Source organism: Hemicordylus capensis, chromosome 3, assembly GCF_027244095.1.
Source record: "Hemicordylus capensis ecotype Gifberg chromosome 3, rHemCap1.1.pri, whole genome shotgun sequence".
Lineage (NCBI taxonomy): Eukaryota > Metazoa > Chordata > Lepidosauria > Squamata > Cordylidae > Hemicordylus > Hemicordylus capensis.
Genome location: NC_069659.1, coordinates 355,860,237 through 355,873,597, shown reverse-complemented (window position 1 = coordinate 355,873,597; position 13,361 = coordinate 355,860,237). Strand labels below are relative to the sequence as shown.

Here is a 13,361-nt window from a genome sequence, read left to right as displayed (position 1 = left end):
CTGTGGCTCCCCTGACAGCACTGCAAAAATCAACTTGTCGAGATGGTCATCAAGAGTGAAGATGGGTGCCTCCAATGTCATTCGGAAAATAAGTCAGCCTCCGCTTCGAGAAGCCCGAGAAAGCATTAGAACTCTACTCCAGCAGAGGCTGTTTCAAGACTCCTGTTCCCCCGGTGACCGCATCGTCTCTAGTTAAACTGAAGATCTGGCTGGCTGAGCTTTGGTTTACCAGGGCTGCGAGTTCTGCAAATATTTCCCGAGCTCCCACACAGCGGATTAGACCCGAAACGAAACCAGCAGTCATTTCATTCAGAACAAACCTGAAACCCACAGCCTGGCTTCATGGCTTCCTTCCTGCCCTGAAACAAGCCTGCGTTTCATTTTTAAAAATAAAAATCTCTTTTAATGTCTCCGTTTTAATGGTCTCTTTCAAAATGAAATAAGAAGAAAGTAAAACTTCCTTCAACGTTTTCGGGTTGGTTTCTTGTTTCAGCGTGGACGCGGCCACCCTGCCCCCCAAACCCCCCCCCCCGCTTTCCTCCTCTCACACAACAACTAAACTTGAAATACTAATTTTAATAATATCATAAATAAGACTTGTGGGACATCTTGAAGTAAAAGCCAGCAATGACAAATTGCCAAAGAAAGCTGCTTCTTGACTACTGAAATTATATATATATTGTCTCTTAAGAAGCCCAATTATGTTAAGAACCCTTGGAGGAGGGATGGAAACGTTAAGCGTAGCGCCTAACAGATGGAGCACTCAATGATAAGCTAATCTTACCTGAAAACTGGAATCAAAGAACCTTATTCGTATTTATGGAGATGGCATTTTAAGCATAGTGTTTAACAGGGAATATATAGAAAATCAATATGTCCTAATTTTTTTTCTATGTCTTCATTTCAGTTAACTCAAGGTGACTATTAACTCTCTCTAGCTTACTTTATATTTTCCATCAGTAACTCTTGTTATACTTTCTCTCCTCCAACTTTGTGGCTTTCAGCTGCCCCAGAAGCAACGGCATCCTGAAGCAAACAAATGAAGCTGCCATGTACCGAGTCAGACCATCCATCTATCCAGCCCAATACCATCGACTCTGGCTGGCAACAGTTCTCCATGATGAGATTTCAACTGGAGATTCCAAGGACTGAACACAGGACCTTCTGCATGCAAAACAGGGTGTTTTCCCACTGAGTTACGGCCCCTCCCCATAAACAGCTCTGTCCTTTCCTCCCACAGAGGCTTATGCCCTCCCAGGACAACAAACTCATCTTCCCATTTTGTCTACTCAAGGGCGCTTCCCAGATTAGACCCTGAAACGGGGTCAGGTAGGATCTCAGAAGCGTGCTTCCAGACTTCCTGCGTTGTGACACCGCAATCCCTACACAGACAGCAGGGTACTGTCCACATTGCCAATGCCTTGTTTCGAATTTAATCACTGCGATATAGAGCTAGGATGTCATATATCCGGCGTAAGGAAGTTGCTGGGTTTTGGGGGTGTTCGTTTCCGCGAGACAGCTCCCCCTGCTGTTTAGGTTTCGAATGCGACTTGCCTGAACAGAGGCATTTTGCTGCTGTTGAGTGGCTAGACGGGAAAGCGCCAAGGTGAGAGAGCATTCGTTCTGGTCTGGAACTTGGGATGAAGGGACAGAATGCGAAAACTGCAAAGCTCAGGGACCATGCAAACGAACTTTGGAAATGCCAAGTTCAGCAATACCAACGTGGACAGAACCAAGCGGCTACAGCTGAAACCCATCAATAGAAGCACTTAGGTTTGCCTGTAGTTCTCTGCTCCAGAACAGGGGTCCTAGGAAACAGCTGCACTGCTTTGCTTGGACCCAGACAGGAAGACCTTCTTGGTTGGTCTTATTTTATTGTATTTGTATACTGCCCCAAACCTATGTCTCTGGGCAGTTTGCAACATTATAAAACAAATCAAGGCAAAAATCAAAACATTAAAACAAACTTGATTGGGCATGATGGTATGAAAGAGAGAAGGCCACCCCTGAATTGCGTTAGGCCCAAGTCGTGTGTGAACTGACCCATCACCTCCAAGGAACTCCAGATGTATCCTCTGGCCTGGAATGGGGCTCCTCGTAGCTCTTTTCACATATTATGTTCAACGCTCATACAATCTGTGTACAGCGCACACAGGTACAGGGGTGTGTGGGTGTGTTTTTCCAAGCCTTCCACTGGACTAAGCACACAGGGACCGCCATACACTTCTTATCTGTCTCCTGCATTCCAGGGCCTGTGTTCAGGTTCACTTTTTAAATGAATGCAAGTAACAGGCATGCCCACATGAACACGAAAATGTGTACAGACATTTGGATGCAGAGAGAACACAGTATCAGAAGAGGGCTAGCATCTTTGAGTGAAGACAGATATAGCACATTCTGAACTCACATTTGCTTTGTTTCCAGGGCAGAGAATGTGTGTTACAAACCCCTTCTACTAGACCAACAACAACAACAACCATTTATATACCGCTTTTCAACAAAAGTTCCCAAACATAGATATAAACAAACAAACAAATAGGATAGCTCCCTGTCCCCAAAGGGCTCACCATCTAAAAAAGAAACATAAGGCAGACACCAGCAACAGCCACTGGAAGTACTGTGCTGGGGGTGGAGAGGGCCAGTTACTCTCCCCCTGCTCAATAATAAAGAGAATCACCACGTGCAAAAAGGTGCCTCTTTGCCCAGTTAGCAGGGGTAAGAGACTGAGGCTGTCTCTTCACCCTTGAACAGGGTGGCTAACCTGAGCTCCAGTGGACAGGTCCAGTAGGGGTGATGGCAGTTCAGCAACAGCCTCAGGTTGGCCATCTCTGCTTTAGACTACCCTGGGAGTCAGGGCAACTCTCAAGGGACAGAGTGGCACAGAGCTGGTATCCAGGCCCCAACTCCCTACCAGAGCCATCTTGCCCCCTTTAGGAACACAAGAAGCTTGCCTTATATGCAGAGTCAGACCTCTGGCCCATCTAGCTCAGTACTGCCTACACTGACTGGCAGCGGCTCTCCAAGGTTATAGGCGGAGGTTTCTCCTGGCCCTACCTGGAGATGCTGCCAGGGATCGGACCTGGGGCCATTCCGCATGCCAAGAGAAGGCTCTGCCAATGAGCTCTGGCCCCATCCCCTCAGGAGAGCAGATATCTTCCAGTGCTCATATGTAGCCTCCAAATGCAAACCAAGGCAGACTGTGCTTAGCAAAGCGGACAATTCATGCCCGCTACCACAAGACCGGTGTGTGTGCTCTCGCTCGCTCGCTCGCTCGCTCTCTCCTGGGTTGACTTTAGTCCTCTGGCACCCAAGGACAACATCTCTTCTGGGAATCAAATGAATTCCACAGCTGCCCGGAACCAGAGCATGGGACGGCCTGCCCCTCTCTCCCCACTACACTGTGCATTTGTGTCCGACACATAAAACTCACAACAAAAGCAGGCATAGCATCTCAGACAGAGGACAAAGAGCACTGAGCTCTCTCGGCCTTTGGATGCCATCACCCCTTCCAGGTTTTCCCGAAGCCTCTTGCTTGAAGCTTCCCCAAAGAGCCAAAAACTGCTTTCCAAAATGCATGCAGCCCATGCAATGCTGTCCCCATTCAAAAGCTAAATGGCCACAAACACCACAAAGAAAACACTCTAAACACTACCGCTCTTCCCCTTGTACGAGACCTCCTGCTGGCGTGCACAAGGCCTGCCTGCTACAAGAACCTAGTTCTAGCCCAGGCCTTCTGCGATTGAAAAGTTCTTTCTTCTCTTGCTAGGTAGAGTCCCAGAGTTCACCATATTCAATTAAAGGCATGATTCATAAGAAGAAAAGGTTTCACGAGGCAAAGGCAAGGGGAGCTGGAATTCAATTTGGGGCTGCTACAAGCAAGTCGGATAAATGCATTTCTCCCCTCCCTGCAAGGCTAAATCGGACTCAGCGCTGTTGATTCTCACCGCAACCTGTTCCTTCAAATTCACCCCCCAGAAGGACACACGCAAAAAAGCCATTTACGTCACACACCTAATCTCATCTTGAACCCAGGAGATCGTCAAACCTGCTAATTACCTTCCACAGTTCCGGTAAAAGAGAGGGGCTATAAAGTTTGGCTCCGTGATTAATTTCCTCTCACAATTTCACCACCTACTGTCGCTGCAAGTGGGATGAGGCGGCAAGGAGAGGCTTGCTTCTTCCTCCATCAATTTCGAACCAGTCAGGGCTTTATCTTGGTCTCCCTCAGCTGCTCCTCCGGGCTCCGTTGAGGGACTTGGGCTTTGCTCAGTCCTACCTGTGCTTGCAACAGAAGACAGGAGTCAGGGCAGAAAATGCCCCTTCCTGCTCCCACAGCTTGCTGGCTGCAGGCAAGCAAACACACGTATCCCTGTCTTTCCTTTGAGAGAGAGAAGACAGGTGGAGAGGGGGGAAGTCCCCAGTATATTTCCTGAATTCTGGCTCTTGCTAGTTTGCTCCAAGCAGTTCCATGCAGGGGGGTGAGGCCTGATGTGCACAGACAACACAGGGACATAGAATTCGATAATTTGAAGGCACCTTAGAGGTCTTCTAGTCCAACCCCTGTTTGCTGCCGGACGCTGCTACAGGCTATTTAAATGGACTATCTAGATCCATTTCACTCAGGCTTCAGGCCCAGCTTTGGAACAGAAACTGCTTTGGTCTCTGTGTGGGATGATCTATGCAAAGAGAGAGAGACAGGGGGAGCACAACCGTTAATTCTCTTGGATGACTCTCCGCGGCTTCCGAGACCATTGGCCAGGGCATCCTTTTGGATAGGCCAAGTTGGGTGTGGGAGGCACTGCTTGGAGGTGGTTCCGCTCCTACCTCGAGGCCCGTTCCCCAGAGGTGGTGCTGAGGGTCTACTGCTCAGCCCCTTGGCAGTTGTGCTTTGGGGTTCCACAGGGTTCCATTCTCCCCCCTATGCTGTTCACCATCTACATGAAACCGCTGGGAGAGGTCATCAGGAGATTTGGCTTGAGGTGTCATCCATATGCAGATGACACTCAGTTGTATCTCTCTTTTTCATCAGATGCCGGTGAAGCGGTGACTATCCTGAATCAGTGCTTGGATGCAGTGATGGACTGGATGACGGTGAATAAGCTGAGACTCAATCCAGACACGACAGAAGTACTTCTGGTCGGTGGTTCCTCTGCCCAGGTGAAGGATGCTCCACCTGTTCTAGATGGGATTGCACTCTCCCTGAAGGACCAGGTTCGCAGTCTGGGGGTGCTCATCAATCCAGCACTCTCACTAGAGGCTCAAGTGGCCTCTGTGGCTCGGAGCACCTTTTATCAGCTTTGGCTGATACACCAACTGCGACCTTACCTGGACAGAGAGAGCCTGGCCACAGTTACTCATGCTCTGGTAACCTCTCGCTTCGATTACTGCAATGCATTGTACGTGGGGCTGCCTTTGAAAACGGCCCGGAAACTGCAGCTGGTACAAAATAGGGCTGCAAGATGATTAACGGGGACTAGACACTTTGAGCATATTACGCCAGTGCTTTGTCTGTTGTGAGAAGAATTTGTTATGGGGCGGCTAACGAATAAAGTGAATTATTATTATTTATTGCATGTATATACTGCCCAATCTGTGCATCTCTTGGCAGTGTCCCTGACCGACAGCCACCCAGCCTCTGCCTCAGAAACCTCCAGCGAAGGAGACCCCACCACTGAACAAGCCAGGCTGTTCAGTTAGGAAATCCCCCCTAACAGCGCTCCTGAATCGGCTTCCATGCCATTTCAGCCCATCCGTTCTGCCCTCAGGAGCCACACAGATCAAGCAGCACTTTCCCAACTAGCCAGTCGTATGTCTCTGGGAACTCAAAGGCAAGGCTGGAAAGTGTCCCCGATCTTCAGCATCTGGGACCCAAGCGGTATACCGCCTCTGTACATGGAGGTTCCACTTCAACCTTGCGATTAATAGCCATTTCGTAGACCTACGCTCTGTAGGCCTTCCCTTCTAAAGACATCCAGGGATAGGGACATCACCACCACGTGCGATACTGAGTTGCTGAGTTCCATATGCTAAACACACACAGGGTGATAAAGAAACCGAAAACTTTGAGGAGGACGCGTGGTAGATGGACAGCTCGCTTGCCCGGCTTCTCTGCACACCCCTCTGCATGTTATCGACATTTCGCCTCAGTTTTAGGACTGCTGCCAGTCTATTTGATCTAAAAGAGCAAATCTCTCTCTCTCGTTCAAACTATGAGGGTGGAGGCGGCCCCTCCCCAACCAGCAACGATTTTTTAACAACTGGGGGAGGGGGAAAGACCTCAGCCTCACTTGGGGTCTCGTGCAAAGTCACCTGCAGATCAGCTCCCCACTGCAGCTGGCTGCCAAGAAGAGGAAGTCGGGGAATGGAGTAATCCAAGCGAGAGGAAAGAGGAGCTCGGATGCAGAGCCTGTGAGACTCTCAAGGAGGCAAAGGGGGAGGGAGGTTCCTCCTCCCCGAAGACGGTACGTCCCAGTGGCTTGCCAGGAAACGACCGCACATTTGGGGACAATCTGGCCTGCAGACATAGGAACAATGTTTAAAGATGGGGGCAAGAAAAGGACAATATTATCTCTCATGTGCGCGAGCCGAAGTGTTCCCTGGACATGGCGCTTGGAACATTGGATTCTCTCTGTATGCGACGCCCGGCTCATGTTCTGAATTAATGAGGGACGGGACCGCAGCTCAGTGGGGAAAAGCACCTGCTTTGCATGCTGGCAGCCCCGCAGGCTCCATCCCCGGGGCAGCATCTCCAGGTAGGGCTGAGAAACTCCTCTGCCTGGAAACCTGGAGAGCTGCTGCCAGACAGTGTAGACCAGGGCTGCACAGCTGTTGGCCCTCCAGCTGCTTCTGGACTACCACTCCCATCATCCATAGCCACAGGGGCCAATAGTCAGGGCTGATGGGAGTTGTGATCAGTAGCAGCTCGTCCTAAGGAGCCAGGAGGGCGCCAAAGCTTGCTCCTCTCTCTCCCACCTTGCCCAAGAAGAGGAGTGTGTGAGCTGGCTGGACCGGATTCGAACCGACCCGGCCTGATCCGGGATCAGCCAAAACAGGTCCGGACTGGTTTGGCCACTGGGCAAGCAGAGGAGGCTTGTGGGCCAGCTCGGGGTATATACGGGGTATAATCGGGTAGGAATCCCCTTTGCAAGTAAAGGGGGATTTCCTAAGCTAAGGCGGGGGGGGGGGGGAGGGAATATTTAATTTCCTGCCGGCGAGGACAGCAGAGGCGGCGACATCAAAGGAGGTGGCAGGGGCTCCTCCAACCTCCCAAATGTTAGGCCAGGCCGGCTGGGTTAGAGGACGCTGCCTCTGCCGTCCCCACCAGCGGAAAACTAAAGGTAAATATTCCCCTTTCCCCGCCCCCCCACCCAGTCTAGGGAATCCCCCTTTAGTTGTGAAGGGGAATCCTAGACCCCCTCCGATTCGGCCCACGAACCGGTTCTTTGAACTGGGAGTGGTCCGGTTCAAACTCGGACCTCCCCAACCAGGCCGGCTCGATGCAAGCCGGCTCGCACATCCCCACCCGAGAGCCACGCGGCTGGCAGACTGGCCACTCGCCAGGTGGAGCTGCACAGGCTCAACTGCTACGGCCTGTAGTCCAGCATCCAGTGCAGACAAAGCTGAGCCATTTGGACCAAGAGTCCGACTCAGGAGAAAGCAGCTTCCTATGTAACAGGAAAGGAGAGAGAAGGGAGCCGGGAAGAATTTGGTGTATGTCTGGTATTCAGGCTGTGCTCTCTTCTTCTTCCCCCAGTCCTTGCTCCTGGCCGTATATGGAGCTGAGCAAAGCATGGCCAGGTCACGGGTGGCCTGGAGCAGCAGCAGCAGCAGCAGCAGTGAGGGCGGCTCACGTTTCCAGCTTTGTTTGTCTTTGCTGGAAATGCACAGACTCCCTCTAGGAACTGGCCCGAGCCGCGCGGCCGGGGGAAGGCAGGAGCTGCCAGAGCAGGGGCAAAGGAAGGTGGGCCCTCCAAAGCCTCCCCAGGGGATCAGGCCAAAGGTCCCTTGAGCCCTGCATGGGGTCTCCAGCTGGGTGCCCCCAGGAAACACACCGCAAGAGGAAGGCAGGGCAGACCAGCCCTCTCTGCCTGCAGCCCCATGCCCAAGCCAACCCGAAGGCTGCTGCTCGGAAGAGTGGCCAAGGCATGGCGAGGGATCCAAAAGGCCTTTCCAATCAGACTAACCAAGAAGGCCGTGGAGCGTCCTCCATTATTCTATCAAACGGCTCAAGCATTTTGACTGACAAACCCCAAATTAGCCGGTCAGCAGATTTAACACGCACTAAGCCCTGCAGGTAGTAAGTGGCACCATATTTAAAATTTTTTTAAAAAAAAAAAAGAGGCACGCACCCCTGGGCCTGGGGGAGTGTGGGCCCCCAGATGTTGTTGGACTACAACTCCCATCATCCCCAGCCACCAGGACCGAAGGCCATTCTTTGTAGTCCAATTATATCTGGAGACTCAAGGCTGGCATCCCCTGTTCTAAGATGCTGCCTGCTACAGCATACAGAGCCAATATCTAAAAACCAAGAGAAAAAGGGTGCTTTTATCCATGTGCCGGATTATGCAATCAATTCTTCTATTAAAACTCATAGGATTAATGGACTGAGATCCCTTTAATCAGGTGACAGCTTTACTAATAACATTTCCTAGGAAGGCTTCCCGGAGTGTATGATGCTCTCTCGCTTGCCCCTTGCACTAGGTAACTAAGGGTAGACTGCCTCTGATCATGGAGGTTCCACTCTCCCCTGTCATAGTTAACAGACTTTCATGCATTGACCTAATCCTTTCTTCTTCTTTTTTTAAGGTTATTAATGTTACCTCCCTGTGGCAATGAATGCCATAGGTTGGTTATACCTTGAGGGTGGAGACACTGACTCTTCTCCATCCAGAACCCCACCGCCAGCACATGGATGCATCTAGTGCTTTGAGAAGTGCATCATGGGAGTCAAAACCCCCTCTCCATTCATTCTCTGCACACCATTTACGATTTTATAAAGCCCGGTCCTTTTTCATCCCCTCCAGTAACCACTTTCCTCGGCATAAACATCTCAACGGCTTAAGTCTCTTCACAAACATACACAACAGATGTCTCCATCTGACCAAGGGAGCAGCTTGAACAGCTCAAAACATCCAAGCGGATGCAGGCACAGCCAAAAAGGAGATGCTTTTGAGACGAAGACGGCTTAGATAACATCTGTGCATTAAACAAACTCTGCATTCCCTGTCATTCTCACTTTCCTGGTTACAAAGCTCTTGATGGAAGAAGACAAGCCCCACACAAGCGGAGGTGCAGGGATGCAGCACAGGCCTGGGAATGCTGACAACCTGCACTTTCAGAAGGCCCTGGTGACCTCCGAGAGCAGCCCGAGTGCTCCTCGGCTGGGCACAGCTCCTTGGGCTCGTGCCAAACCTGGCCCACCAGCACGCCAGCTCAGGACTTCCAAACGACGAGACTCAAAAGCACTTAACTCCGGCTGGACTAGGCCCAAGCGGTTTTATTTCCCATCATCTAGGATAATCATTGCCGGCAAAACAGCCACCGCGGTGGAGTGATATAGAGTGCTGGACGAGGACTGGGGAGGCCGGAGTCCAAATCTCTGTTCAGCCGTGAAACTCACTGGGTGACTCTAAGACAATCACTTCTCTCTCCGCCTAAAACCTACCTCACAGGGTTGTTGTGAGGGTGAACATAACCACATACACACCTCTGGGCTCCTTGGAGGAATAGCCGGACATAAATACAACTTTTTAAAAAAGAGACAGGAGCTAGTACTGTTCGGTGGCATCTTTCCCCCCTGCTGTTATAATCGGGAGTAAGTCCCTTTAGCTGCTAAGTGCTTGAGAGAGAGAGAGAGAGAGAGAGAGAGAGAGAGAGAGAGAGAGAGAGAGAGAGAGAGAGAATTTGGGGGGGCTGCTTTTTATTATTTGTTGCTACTACACTGTGCTTAATTTTATTGCTGTTCCTAATTGTTGCGTTCACTGTGGTTGTTTCACTGTAAGCTGCTTTGAATTCTTTGAAGAGAAGCAGGGAGTAAAAACAAATACATGCAGAGAGACTGACTTTGAACCCCAGCTGCCCAAGACCCGAGGGGGAGAAATGGGGTGGTGGGGAGACATCTTAGGCCCTCCCTTTGCTTCCGAGGAATCTTCCTCTCTCCTCGCCCCCCCCCACACCAGATGCAGAGAGAAACAGTTAATTGCACCCAAAAATAGCTCCTCTGCTTTCTTGAAACTAGAAGCCATTTCCTCCTCCCAAGGTTCACTGCATGTAACCGAAGGAATTGATCAGCAAAATGTGGAAGGTCAGCCCTTCTTCTGAAATTTCAGCTCCCGATTGCAGCCTGCAGCACACGCTATTTACCGGCACAAAGAGCAGGACGATGTACAGGCACAGAGCAAAGAGATCCAGGGAGGGGCAGCTCTGAAGGGCTGGCCCTTTGGCAAGCAAGCGCCTTAAAAGCATTGGGAGAAGGGTTCTAGGACTGCCTTCCCCCAATGGGCTAGTTTTCTATACGCAAGAACCTTTTTTATAGCAGTCCTTTCAATAATGTGAAACACCACCACCCCATCTGCAGCCTTCGCTGGTACAGTCCCAGAAACCTAAGCTTCAGTTCAGCATGGCTGCTCCCAGATCTAGTAAGAGTTTACCTGCAGGTCTGTGTTCAGATCTTGATGCCACAGTCCAAAAGGGGAGTTGGGAAAGGATTCGGAGAGAGCTCTCTGCAGACCTAGGGAAACAAAAAGGCATGGCTGTTTTAATCTACGGGGTTCTGAGAGTGCTGGTTTCAAAGGGCTGCTCAGCCATGAAACGTGTTCCTGAGTGCCTCTGGACAGCTCTCATTTTCCCAGACTGACTTCCCCACCTGGAAAACATCATTTTAAAAAGCCACCTAATGGCACAGCAGGGAAATGACTTGATCATCAAGCCAGAGGTAGTCGGTTCGAATCCCCGCTGGTATGTTTCCCAGACTATGGGGAACACCTCTATCGGGCAGCAGGACTATAGGAAGAGGCTGAAAGGCATCATCTCTCACTGCGTGGGTGGAGGCCATGGTCAACCCCTCCTGAATTTTACCAAAGATAACCACAGGGCTCTGTGGGCGCCAGGAGTCAACACCGACTTGACTGCACAACTTTATCTTGGAGGAACAGGGTTGGAAAAATGCAAGGAAGCCAAGCCGGTATTGTAGAACAAAGGGCATCCTAGAAAGTGTGAAATCTCCAGGAGAGCCGGCCTTGAGGTAGCAAGTTCAAGCATCAATGGCATTCCCTTTTGCTTGTTTATTTTTATTTATAAACCGTCTGGAAGCAGACTGGCCGTGGGGCAGAAGAAACTTTCCAAGGCAGCAGCAGGAACATCTCCCCCAGAGGTAACAGAAGCTTCAGGGGTGCGAGTGCAGTATAAATAAATATATTACACACACACAAACACACCCCATATAAATATCATGTAATATTTATATTAAAATATATAATATAAATATAAATAGTATGAAGACCCTGTTCCCTGCACTCCATTTCCCCCATCCTGAGGGACCTCTCCCCTGCATAGCTGCTATTTTAATTGTTTTAGGACAATAAATGCAAAAGCACAGATGACCCCAAGACCGTTTAACTGGCAATGGTGGGGACTTTTCCTCCTCCTCCTCCTCCTCCTCCTCCTTCTTCTTCTTCTTCTTCTTGGTGGGGGACTGAAGCTCAGACTTTCTGCATGCAAAGCATGTGTCCTACCAGGGAGCTCTGTGACCCACGAACAGGAACACAGGAAGCTGCTTCCTACTGAGTCAGACCCTTGGTCCGTCTAGCTCAGGGCTGCTGTCTCCACCAACTGGCAGCTGCTGTCCCAGGTTCCAGGCAGGCGTCTCTCCCAGCCCTGCTTGGAGATGCTGCCAGGGACTGAACTGGGACCTTCTGCATGCCAAGCGGGTGCTCTACACTGAGCTATGCCCCCAACCCAGACCAGTTACAGCCTCTAGAAGCCCGACGCCACCTTAGACCGAGTCAGAAGAGGGTCCATTCCGGCCTTAGAGACCCAGATGTCGCTGGACTACAACTCCCATCATGCCCAGCAACCCTGGCCAGAGGCAGCTGGGGATCCAAGGCCGGGAACTCTTTGATCTAGCCCATCACGGTCAACACCGACTGCAGCAGCTCGGTGGGGTCTCCGGCAGGCCTCTTTCCCACCCTGCTCCCTGGGATCCTGGAACTGGAGACTGAACCGGGGCCCTGTTCTGCTTGCAAGGCATAGCTACGGTCTCGGCCTGGAAATAAAGGAAGCCGTCATTCGGTCCATCTAGCTCCGTGCTGACTGATCTAACTGGCTGCATCTCTTCAGCTCTGGGATTTTCCCACCGACAGAACTCACGGCAGAGCATCCGTTCTGCATGCAGAAGGCCCCAGGTTCAATCCCTGGCAGCATCTCCAAGTAGGGCTGAGAAGAGACCCCTGCCTGCAACCTTGGAGAAGCGGCTGCCAGTCAGTGTAGACAATACTGAGCTAGAGGGACCAAGGGTCTGACTCAGTAGAAGGCAGCTGCCTATGTTCCTCGCCCACGAAGCGGACACCCCCATGCACCTAGGGCTGCCATATTCTGGCTTTCCAAATCCGGGCGCCTAATTTTCATATTATGTAAATTGGCTTGAAAATCATTTTTTTGAGCACAATAGTGACCGCCCGTTTTGCTCCATAACTCCACTTCCGAAAGGGATAGAGCTTAGCTTTGTTTGTTTGTTTTTAAGTGAAAGCTGGAATCCGGGTGAATCTGGGTGAGATGCTTAAAATCCGGGTGACACCCAGAATTCCAGGGGTATGGCAGCTCTACATGCACCTGATCACTTGAGATGCTAGGGAATGTACTGAACTGAATGAGAGGCGATGCCCCCAGATAGGCTCTGCTTCCTTCCGAATGGCCATAGGAATGCATGGAATTTCCGAAGGGGCATTGGCCATTTGGAAACTCAGTTTGGAAGGAAGCAGTGCCTATCTGGGGGCATCCCCTCTCACGCATTTTTGGACCTCTTGACACTAGTCCACCATAGGACCTGCATGTAGAAAGTCCCCGGTTCAGTACCTGGCAGCATCTCCAGACAAGGCTGGGAGAGAATCCTGCCCCTTGGAGAGCCGCTGCCAGTCAGTGTAGACAACGCTGAGCGAGATGGGCCAAGGGTCTGACTCAGTATAGGACAGCTTCCTGCCTGAGAATTTAAGATCCTTTCTCCCGCTCCTGCTTAAGTCCTGCAGGATGGACTCAGCAGCAGCAAGCATCACAAGGGTCTCACAGCAGTGCAAGGGGTGTTTATGAAAAGACGGTGGCGGCAGCAGCAGCTTCCAGAAAGGCTAACAATGTGCTTGCTAAAGGCA

The 13,361-nt window shown here is 50.9% G+C and overlaps 1 protein-coding gene across 4 annotated transcripts in view; it reads right to left on the bottom strand.

Moving 5' to 3' along the window:
- Positions 1–13,361, bottom strand: part of LPP (LIM domain containing preferred translocation partner in lipoma) — a 375,151-nt gene that overhangs the window by 277,232 nt on the left and 84,558 nt on the right. For 3 of the 4 annotated variants that reach the window (XM_053313056.1, XM_053313055.1, XM_053313057.1), the window contains one exon: positions 10,650–10,729. The gene's annotated coding sequence lies outside the window, so the exon portion shown is untranslated. Of the gene's footprint in view, positions 1–10,649; positions 10,730–13,071; positions 13,193–13,361 lie in introns of those variants that run through there. The other variant, XM_053313059.1, reaches the window with a different exon arrangement.